General features: G+C 53.8%; 1 long non-coding RNA gene across 1 annotated transcript in view; it reads left to right on the forward strand.

Moving 5' to 3' along the window:
* The window catches only part of LOC113224907, an 8,419-nt gene extending 4,420 nt beyond the window's left edge, over positions 1–3,999 (forward strand). Inside the window, exon 3 of the long non-coding RNA XR_003309534.2 lies at positions 2,049–3,999. This is a non-coding gene — a long non-coding RNA (uncharacterized LOC113224907). The remainder of the gene's footprint in view (positions 1–2,048) is intronic.
* Positions 4,000–11,528: the final 7,529 nt, after the last annotated feature.

Genomic DNA, 11,528 nt, shown 5'->3' on the forward strand with positions numbered 1-11,528 from the left:
CATGTCTGTGGTGTGTGCTGTATGTGTATGGGTTTATGCATGTGTGTGAAGTGTGTTGCATGTGTGATGTGTGGTGTCTGGTGTGTGGAGTATGTGCATGTGTTGCATGTGTGTGGTATGTGGAGAATATTGCGTGTGTGATGCATTGTGTGTGGAGAATGTATGGGTGTGCATGTATGATGTCTGTGTGGTGTGTAGAGTGTGTATGCACGTGTTGTGTGTGTGATGCATCTCCGTATGTGTATGGGTTTATGCATGTGTGTGGAGAATGTGTATTGTTTGGGTGTGCATGTATGTGTGTGGTGTGGAGTATCTGTGTGTATGCATGTGTTGTGTGTGTGCATATATGCGTGTGATGCATGTCTGGTGTGTGCTGTGTGTATGGGTTTATGCATGTGTGTGATGTGTGAAGTGTTGCATGTGTATACATGTGTGATGTGTGTGGAGTATGTGTGTGCACGTGTTGTGTACATGTATGTGTGCAGAATGTGTTGTGTGTGCATGTGTGATGCATCGTGTGTGGAGAATGTGTTGTATGGGTGTGCATGTATGATCTATGTGTGGTGTGTAGAGTGTATGCACGTGTTGTGTGTGATGCATCTCTGTAGTGTGTGCTGTGTGTATATGGGTTTATGCATGTGTGATATGTGGAGTGTGTGTGCTGTGTGTGCACGTGTGTGCTTTCCAGTTCCCGATGGCAGATGTCTCTGACACTGCATCCTCCCTTCTGTGATGTGCTTTACAGATCCTGCACCTCCTCCTGCTCAGAGTTGCCCATGGTCCCATCCAGGGAAAGCCTGAGTATTCCTCTTCAGTATCCATGGAGGGGTCATGTATGAAGCCTCTGGCTTCTGGGTCCTCATCTTCAGTGTCCTCCACAACTGGTTTCTGTGTCCTCAAGGTCACACCCGAGATTGCATTTGTACGCTGAATGTCTCTCCCTGGCCCAGGGTGCCCCTCACCCTGGGAGCCAGCTGGGTCTACAGAGCCACGTGCCCCTTGCTTCTCTTGGGGGCATGATGTATCCTGGGGCCTGTGCTGGTCCCTCCTGCCCCTGCAGGCTGGGTAGGGCTTCCATCTGCTCCTGCCTTTGGGCTGTGGAAGAATCAAAAGGAGACAAATGGGAACGTGTGGCCACTCCGGGGTGGGCATCCCGCTCCCAGGCAGTGTCCAGCCCCTGCACAGACCTTAGCTTCATGGAGAGTGGGGAGGTCCCATGGGCTTTGCTGGGTTGAGCACGGGTTTCCATGGCTTTCAGAGGTTCCATGGAAGCATTGAGAAGGTTTAGAAAAGGAGGAGGTCGTGTTGGATTGGGGTCCAGGGACTTGAGTGTGGGGAGCCCACAAGGGTGGGCTCAGGCCCCCGGGTGGCATTGTCCTGGCACTCTCTTAGGGTTACAGCCAGTACCCTGTAGGACACCTCCTCATCGGGACTGGATTTTAGGCCACTGTGGTGAGGCAGGGGGTGTTTGGGGGCAGAGAAGAGTGCAGGACTCATGGTGCACAGGGGCTCGGAGGGCTTCCTTCAAGCTGCTGTGGGCAGTGCGGGGCGGGGAGGAAGGCTACTGGCCAGGGCAACCCACCAGGTGCAGGTTCCTCCCTGGGGCCTCCCTCTAATGTGTCACTCCACAGGGGAACCAGGCCCTTTGGAGGATGAGGAGAAGAGGTCACCCTTTCTGCAAAACCCAGCTTACCTTTCTTCCCCAGGCTGCACTGAATTCTGGCAGATGTTCGAGTCATTTGTTCATAATAGGAATCCCTTAAACGTCCACAGCAGGACCAGGTCAATCCTGGCCGTAGACAATCAGCTTCACCATCTGCATCGAGCAGATGCAGGAAGAGGCACCGTCTCTCCATCCACATGGCCCCACTGGGTGGGCGAGGGAAGGGGGCAATGGGCCTCTTCAGTAGGGTTTCCCGGCAGCAGTGTCAGGCGACACATCCTCCTGAGAGCCTAAGGTGAACCCCATGCAGGGCGAGGTGGGTTCTCTCAGGGATGGCCAAGGCGGGGGTACATCTTGCACCTTTGACCTTTGTCTCCTGGAGCAGTTGCAATGCTGGATGGGAGTGCACCGTAGCGCGTCCTTCCAGGCTGGGATCCTCCACCCACTTGGAGCTGATCCCCGCAGCCAGGCTCAGGCCCCATGCCTGCCATCCCTGCACACCGACTCCCAGAGGCCCGCGTGACACCAGACTCTTGTGCCGCCAGGTCTTCCTCCCATCCCCCTTTCACCATCTGGGAGTGCTATGGCCAAGCTGCCTCACATCCTACCACGTGGCAACCCCACTGCGAACTTCCCAAAACATCAGACAACTGCATTTTTTAGGATGGAATGAATACATTCTCAGAGAACTTTCCTATGGAATTCTTTGACGGCTTATTTAACTTATCCTGGTTTATTTATCGGGCTCTTAGTCATAAATTTCAGAAGCCATGTTTCTTCAAGGTCTGAAGAGAAAATGTGTGACTGAAATGTGCTGAGTGTCATTTTCCTTTCTGTCCTCTCCCTGCCCCTTCCTCTCCCTCTCCCCCACCACATCTGCCCCAGGAGCTCCCACCCTGAGGGCATGGAGGTCGAGATGTCCGGGAGCCACTGAGGAACCTGAGGCAGGTGTCTAGTGCCTCTGTCCCCGGACAGGACTCCACAGAGGCCATGGCACAGGGGCGACTCAGCCACTCCAGGCCAGGCCAATGGCCAATGGGTCCCCAAGCGCCCTGGGAGCCCACAAAGGACTTCAGTCTCTATCTGGTGGGTGAAACGAGGCCACTGCAGATTGTGAGCAGAGCTGACATCCACAGGTGGGACCAGGACCCAACCCAGGGCCAGGAAGTGATGGAGGTGGCCACCACACACCAAGCAATTAATCCACCAACATTTGCCCAACATTTGCAGAGAACCGTCTATGTAGCAGGCCCTGCAAAAGACACAGGAAGTTACACTCCACTGCAAAGACACACGTATGCATGAGGTACGTGTAAGGTCATGCACTGCGACCTCTGCAACAGATGGACAGAGTTCTGTGCAAGCCCCTACAGTGAGCTGAGCCCAGAGCCTCGGACAGGGCCCAGTGCCAGCTGTGTGCACGGGGTCAGTACGGAAACCAATGTCAGCTGGGGAGACCAAGGCCAGTCCAAGTAGCAGGTGATATTTGACCTGGGCCTTTAAAAATAGTAAGTAATGTAAATGACAAGTTAACAGGTGCAGCACATCAACATGCCACATGTAAACATATGTAACAAACCTTCACATTGTGCACATGTACCCTAGAACTTAAAGTATAATTTTAAAAAATAATTAATTTTAAAAAATGAGTCAGTGTCGATAGTGAAGCCTCGGGTAACTGATTCAGAAGTCGCTCCAGGCAGAAGCAGGATGTCACAACAATAGCCACATTTTGCAGAGATTTCACAGGAAGGTTTCAAACCCAGAGGGATTTCTCCTCAGCCCTGAGAGCATGAAATTAAACTGAACATTGCAGCTGAGATGCGGGGGATTCGTCTGTCTTTGCAGTGAGGGAAGGGGCCAGCACTCTATCCGGGAAAGAGCTGCCCATGGACACCACCACCCAACAGTCTCCCGTTCTGTACACAAGAACCCATCACATCATCCTATACCAAGGACTGTCTATTAATTCCCTATTTCTCAGCCTCTGCTGGTGAAGTTTCTGCCTCTTACTTCTGAAGTCCAAGCAGTGAAGAGCCCTTGGCCCACACAGGTCTCAGGGTGGCAGAAACAAAAAGGCAGATTGGAGTCTACGAACAGAACCTCTGGCAGCCGTCAGGTGCCACCGGCACAGGAATCTACTTACGTGAGACACGGAGGGGAGGCTCCCTCTAACTTCCAACAGGAATGCAAAATGTGCCAGGCCGGGCGCGGTGGCACACGCCTGTGGTCCCAGTTACTTGGGAATCTGAGGCGGGGGGATCTCTTGCACCCAGGAGCTTGAAGCTGTCATGATCCGTGATTGCACCACCACACTCCAGCGTGGACAACGGCGTGAGACCTTGTGTCTTAAAAAAAAATTAAAAAAATTTATAAATTACCAGGTTTGTCTAATTTCTAAGTATGAAAAGCAAAACATAAGGAAATTTTGCAGCTTGTTTCATGACTGGTTGCCTCCTTTCCTTCTAACTTGAGTGTGTCATCTGAGAGAGGGCACGGGGGAGGAGTTCTTGCCCCGGGAACATGTCATCAAGCTCTCGGCTGGTGCAGGCGGCCCAGGACATTGTGTTCCCAAGTCCTCCCTGCTCAGAGCATGACCTTGGCTGGTCCCCGTGGCTCACATGCAGCTGGCTTCCATGGCAGCCGGACCCATCACTCAGAGTGATGCAGGTTGACTCAGCCCTGGTCTGTCCAAGTCTAAATGTCCTCTTCTGTAAAATGGGAATAACCTGCCTCCAGTGGTGAGAATGAGGTGGGGTCGGCCAGGCAGGCAGGGAGCAAAGGGAACACTGCCCGCGTTTATGTCACCTGGGAGGCCATCCCCAGTGGGGCCCGAGGCATCACAAAGGCCCCTGCTTGCAAGACGCCTCGAGTTCTCTGCTGTCTCCACAGCTGGCATCCAGCCTCACAGACACCCTCGGCCCAGGTGAGGTCCCCACTGTCCCCATGTTGAGTGTCACAGGGAGACGCCAGCAGGACCCGGCCTGCCTCTTCCTCGGGAGGCCTGGACCAGGCTTCTGGGCCAGGACATGACCCTGGACGGGGCACAAGGCAGCCGCAGTGAGCGGCCAGGACTCAGGCTGTGGGGACCTCCCTGACCCTGCCTGGGGGTGGGGTGGGGCCAAGGAAGCCCCAGGCCTTCAATTTAGGATTTGCTTCATCAAACGGATCAATTCAGGCTCAAGATAAGCAACCTCAAGACTCTCTCCCTGGAGAGCCAGTGGGGCTTCTTGTTGGAACTCAGTCCTGTGGGACCCTTCCAGGCAGAGGGTGGGGGAGGCTGCGCCCACCCCTGCCATGCCTGGCCCCCACCGTGTCCCTCCGTGCATCGCCGACGTGTTCTCCTGCTGACCTCCACCCTGCAGACGGGCCTGGGTCTCCCCCTTACTGTGTGGGACACAGAGGGGCCCTGCTGACCCCAGGGAAGGAAAGAACGGGAGGAATGGGCGGCGCTCGCAGGACTCAGCACAGCCGCCTGGGCCCAGCCTCTCCTCACACAGACCAGGACGCCGGAGTGAGATCCCCCAAGGCCCCTTCCTGTCTCAAATGTCTTCAGTTTTTACAGTTACAGGAAGAGAAGAAGGACGTGCTCCCTCTCTCATGCCCATGGCTTGATGACATTTTCTTCTATACCCTGAAGATCCTCGAGTAGCTGGGATTCCCTGGCTGCTCTGACACTCTGGCCACGTGTCCATTTCCAGGCGAGTGAGTCTCCGCTCCCGACTCCTGCCTCCTCCTGATCTTCTCCCCACTCCTGCCTCCTCCTGATCTTAAACAAGTTTGAGGCTCCAGGTAAAGATCATGGAGGCCTCACCCTGCTTGCTCAACTCAGCAGCTCGGCGGTTTCCCCCATGGCGGGTGGAGAGCTGGCCCTATCCCTCCACAAGCTGCATCTGCCCTGCCTTCTCAAAGGCAGCAATTCTGGGAGCCTGATGGCTTCATCCGGAAAATAAAAAGGAAAGGCCACGTGGAGGGTTTTGTGCAGGGAGCCACTGGCCCAGCTACCAGCCAACCCAGGAAGAGCGGGGTGACGAGGGGAAGGAAAGGGCATGACGAGTGGGTTTTGCCAATGCTTGTAGCCAGAGACCATGCACGGGGCTTGAAAACCTTCTCTCTAGCTCGAAAAAGCCTGGACTTTGTCCCTAAATAAGAGGGTATTTTGTGGTTCATCATCCATAGAAGGAGAACTCAGAGGAAAGGGCGTGATCACAGCAGTGACGCACTGAAGGCGGGTCCTTCCTACGCTGTGAGGCACCATTGACAGGGGTCCTTCCTGCGCGGTGAGCGACCACTGACGGCGGGTCCTTCCTGCGCTGTGAGCCATCGGGCAGTGGGGCTGTCCTGCCGAACCCCACGCAGGGCCCCTCACTAGCAGGTCCTCTGAGCCCACCCTGGAACACAGTGGGCTCCTTTGGGAATGGACCCGGGAAAGCCGAGTTGCCCCAGCCCGCAGGATGCCAGGGCAGGGGCAGCCCCTTATCCTGGCCTCCCCTGGGCCAAGTTCCACCTCTCCTGCCTTCCTCATCTCCTGAACCCCCTCCTCCTCAGCCACAGAGAGCACTCCCACCACCCTGGGGAGTGAGGTGGTGACGGTGACAGCTGTGGCCATGAATGTGGCTGGGGAGCTTTGTACCCAGGTGCTGTCCTGGTGCCTCACACCTGCTAAGTCATGTCATTCTCAGGACAATAAATGAGCACAGAAACAGGCAGGAGCTGGTATTACCCCATTATACAGACGAGGAAACTGAGGCACAGGGTGATTAGTGCTCGTCCCCAAATCATAGAGCTGCACAGTGGTGAAGACAGAACAAAACCCCAGCCAGCCTGAGGCCCTGCTCCCCACACTGCCCTCATTCTAGAAGGTTCTGCCGTAAAACCAGTCCCGCCCATTGTGGATGGGCCCAACAGAGATTCAACAAGACCGGAGAGAGGGATGGAGGATAACCCGGGGCCAGCACACAGGGACAACTCTGACAGATCCTGTGCAGTCAGGCTAGTTGAATACACAAGCAAGCAACCGTGCCCGGGCTATCTAGACTCCATGTCCATGACCTGGGTCACCCTTGGCCAAGTGTGGAAACATGCAGCTGGGGGCTTCATCTGGCCGAGCATGGCAGCTTTAAGCACCACGGCCAGGCAGATTTTCTTCTGCACCACGGTGTCCTCATCCCAGGCTGGTCTCTGCTGAGGAGCTCCCTTTCCTGCTCTGGGCAGTGCCCCCACCTTGGCAACGGAAAGGATTCCACCCTGCAGAGAGTAAAATCGCTGGTGCTCGACAGGGATGCGTGCATGGCAGTCCCCTCCTTGCAAAGCTACTGAAAATCCACTGGGGCTGGAACAGGGCCTGGCCTCTGGCTCTGGGACCCAGCAGGCTGTGGGGGATCACTGGAGGAGAGGAACTGGGCTGTGCCCCCTTCAGAATCCCCCTTTAAAGTGGAGAGCTGGGGACTGACGGCGTGCCTACAATACGGTATACATGTGCTCAGTGAAGAGACCCCGCTGTCAGTCCATCCTCCCACAGCGCTGGCCCCTACACATGGGGACTGCAGGGTGGGTTTGCCTGGGAAGAGAAAGCATGGTGGTGCAGAGTGGGCGGTGCAGCAGACGTGGGAAAAGCAAGAAAAGAAAAAGGAAAACCGTGCAGAAGGAAAGCCATGGTCAGGCTGAGTGTGCTGCCCCCTCCACCCGGCTTCAGGAGTCTCATGACTTGACTTCTTTTGTCGTCTAAGCCAGGATAATAGGAAAGCCAAAGTGTAGGGCTTCAGGCTCAGGAAGATCAGAGGCAGCAGTGCTGGAGCTGGCTCTGTAAATTTTACCGACTATTAGATTTTCAGAAAATTTGTGAGCTGGTTGATGTTGGGTTTGCAGCTGGAAGTCAGTCATAGGTAGAGGGAGAATTTACACCACAGAAATCAGCTAATGCCAAACCTCAGGACTCCTCCCCACCTGGACAGCAGGTGGGGGACACTCACCGCCGATCCTGTGGGCCCCGCAGGACACTCGGCACTTCTGAGCAAGGTTCACTCGTCTGCAAAGTGTGGGCAGTAATCCATAATGGCAGGGCTGTCGTGAGGTTTAGAATAGTGTAAGTGCAGTCTGCAGCCCAGCTTGATAGACAGCATGTTCAAAAAGCATTAACCAGCACTGTTGTTTTTACCTTAGACGCACCGCAGGCCAGCCTGGTGGGTAACCAGAGACCGTTCTAAAACATTGGCCCTGCCGATCAAACAGAAACACAGGCTGGGAAGCCTATTTTTTTAGAGGGTGGAGGAAGCGCCACAAGATTTTTCCATAGACCTACGGAAATCAGTTTTTCCAGTTTCTGGAGCTCATTTCAGGACATGCCAGAAAGGCGGTGTTTCATTCCTGGGCTGGCTCTGCGAGGCTGCCTTCTTGCAGCTTCCAAAGGAGGCACGGAGGTTCCGGTCTCGATGCCCTGCAGGGAGGGGACCTCCTGCAGCTGCTCTACCAGGAGCCCCATGATCGGGGCGGAAAAGTCGGGGCCTTCCAAGTACACAGGGACCAGAATCTCCCAAATTCCACTGGAGACAGACCAGCGGCCCGTTGGTCGCCGACGGGAGGCTCCCGGGGACACAGCCTCGAGGAAGTGGCAGGTACCTCCTCAAGTCATGCCACACCCAGACCTTACCCTGGACCATCTTTGGTGGCACACAAACCTCAACAGCGACCCCTTCCCCTGCGAGTGCCAGGCCCCCAGCCCTCCCTCCCACCCCACCTGCGCCTCCACATCCTCAACCCAGTGCCCTTCAGCCACAGGTGCAGGCACTGTTTTAAAATTTCTCACATTGGACAGTGACCTCCTCCATCCTCTTGCTGAGGCACAAATCTAAGTCATGTGCATTTCATTAGCTAATCGTTAGGGGGGGAAGTTAGTACTTGTGTTGATGGCTAGCACTGACCACAAAAATTAAAAGAAGGTGAAGTGGGATAAGATGACAGTGATTTATAGCCAGGAAACAAATGTTTTGCATAAATATGAGAGTGGAATGCTAAGTTTGGTGACAACTCGTATCAGTGACAGAAACAAGAAAAAGCAATTTATGAAAAGGTTTTATTGTGTGCTCCAGCTAAAATTTATTTGTATTGCTTCATAAGTGAGTTTAGCTTTGTTTTATAAAACCATTAAGGGTCTGAATGGGTCGTCAAATTTTCCAGTTCTGTGTTATTAAATTTTAGGAGGAAAATGATGTGCGATGATGGAATTTGAATGGGCAGCAGTTGGTGGATGTTTCAGAACGCTTCCCTCGAGAAGCCTCACCACAGAGTGTCCTTCAATCAACCTCAGCCCATGCTCACTGACCACCCTGACACTCCCGTTCCTGAGTCCATGTGGCACCTCCTGGATGCCACGAATGTTCCAGGCAGAGCTGTGCCAGCACCTATAAGAGCCTGGCCCTTGTTTGCTGGTGACATCCTGAAGGAGGCCCAGGTCCTCCGGGAACACGTGGGGCTGCATGAAGCACACCTCCTCACATTGTCGTAGAGATGATGGGCTTTCTAAGTGTAAAGTACTCTGCAAACACACACATCGCCTCCCGAGCTCCTCCAGCCAAGCACCTGCACCCCCTGGTCTCACCAAGTCCCGCCCCTCGCTTCTACCCAAGCTCCACTCCAGGGAGATGCACCTTTGGCCAGCAGAGAGCTTTTTGTAAATTACTCATCCAACAAACGTTTGGGTGTCTCTTCCATGCCAGGCGTCGGGTGCGGCCCGGGGTGCTGGATTCTCTGTGAGCACAGGCTGCGGCAGAGACAGTTGGTCCAGAGGTCATGGATGATGCGTGAAGTCAGAGGGCCTGGGAGCAACGCCACGTACAGCTGATGTTTGTGGGGGCCCCGAATCACCAGCAACAGAAGACACGTGTATCTGGCAGTGGCCTCTGGAGACATGAAGGCCCCGTGTGCTGGGCCAGGGCCCGGGGACCTGACAGCCAGGGCTGCAGCTTGCAAAGCTTGGGCAGGATTCAGTGTTTCCTCCCAAATGATTCAGAAACTTCTGGAAAGTTGGGAAAAGGAACGAAAGAAATCAGGCTGATGTCTCCAAAGGACTCTTCAGGCGTTGGGGTGGGGGAAGGGAAAGCCAAGAGAATAGGGCAGGGTGGGCCTGTCCATGCCTGCACGCGGGCCCGAGAGGTAGACGTGGCAGCAATGAGGCAGGAGCACAAGGGAAGGGAAGGCTCAGAGCAGGTTTGCTGGAGCCCATCCTCAGATGGGCGTCTCTGTTGAGGTTGAAGAGGCCCTTGATGGGGCTTCAGAGTCTGTGACATTCCAACTTCAAACCACTGCTGGGTTTCATGTGGAGGTGCAATAATAATCATCATAACAAGCTTGGCGGTTCTAATGTGATCTTGTTTACCATGGGTGGATTCCGTACACTGGTCACTTGTAATGACTTCACATTTCTTAGTATGACAGAAGCCTCCAATCCTGAATATAAACTCATGCAGGCCCACAGGCGCTGCTGTAAAATGTCCTGTGGAGAAGGTAGAGGCATCCAAAACTGCCTTGTGAACTGGTTTTTGCTGGCAGCATTTAAATCCACTTCCCTCAACCCCCAAAATGGAAAAACAGTTTTCATTTGGAAGAGCTCTGGACACCGTGGTCGGCGAGAACGACCTTCTTGGAGCCTGCAGTTTCCTGTGGGGAGGGGTTTCCTGTGCCCTGGGCCACGCGTGGACTTCTCTCCCTGAGGCAGAACGTGGGTTGGGGAGTTGGGTCCCCAGGCTTGAGATCTCTGGTCCATTGAATCTCAGCAAAACACTGGCTCCCAGAAGAACGGGGATGCTGGGCGGCTCCCATGGGCCAGAGCTCCCCTGAATGCCCTGCTCATCCCTCCCACCCACAGTGTCCCTGAGCCCACGGTCAGGCCACATCCTGGGGGACATCCCTGTGTGCTGAAGCAGCCGCAGCCGCAGCTGTGCCCAGGCCACAGGGAAGTCCCCGACACAATCCTGGGAGGCAGTGGTCCCTTGTTGTACTAAGTCACCCTCTATACTAAACCACCCACTACACCAGTAAACCAGCCACTACACCAGTAAACCAACCACTATACTGGTAAACCAACCACTCATTACATCAGTAAACCAGCCACTACACCAGTAAACCAACCATTATACTTCTAAACCAATCACTATACTGGTAAACCACTCATTACACCAGTATACCAGCCACTATACCAGCAAACCAGTCACTACACCAGTAAACTAGCCACTACACTAGTAAGCCAGCCACTACACCAGTATACCAGCCACTATACCGGTAAATGAGCCACTATACTGGTAAACCAACCACTACACTGGTAAATCACCCATTACACCAGTAAACCAACCATCACACCAGTAAACCAGCTACTACACTGGTAAATCAACCACTACACCAGTAAACCAAACACTATACCAGTAAGCCAGCCACTATACTGCTAAACCAACTACTACATCAGTAAACCAACCACAACACTGGTAAACCAACCACCACACCAGTAAACCAGCTACTACACTGATAAATCAACCACTACACCAGTAAACCAATCACTACACCAGTAAATCAGCCACTACTCTAAACCAACCACTATACCAGTAAATCAACCACTACATTGGTAAACTAGCCACCAAACCAGTAAACAAAGCCACTACACAAGTAAACCCGTCACTATGCTGGTAAACCCACTAAACTGGTAATCCAACCACTACATCGGTAAACCAGCCACTATGCTGGTAAACCCACTAAACTGGTAATCCAACCACTACATCGGTAAACCAGCCACTACACCAGTAAATCAGCCACTATACTGGTAAACCACCCATTACGCCAGTAAACCACCCACTTACGTTGGTAAAGCAATCACCCT

The sequence above is a fragment of the Piliocolobus tephrosceles genome, chromosome 15 (assembly GCF_002776525.5).
Source record: "Piliocolobus tephrosceles isolate RC106 chromosome 15, ASM277652v3, whole genome shotgun sequence".
In the NCBI taxonomy this organism is placed as follows: Eukaryota; Metazoa; Chordata; class Mammalia; order Primates; family Cercopithecidae; genus Piliocolobus; species Piliocolobus tephrosceles.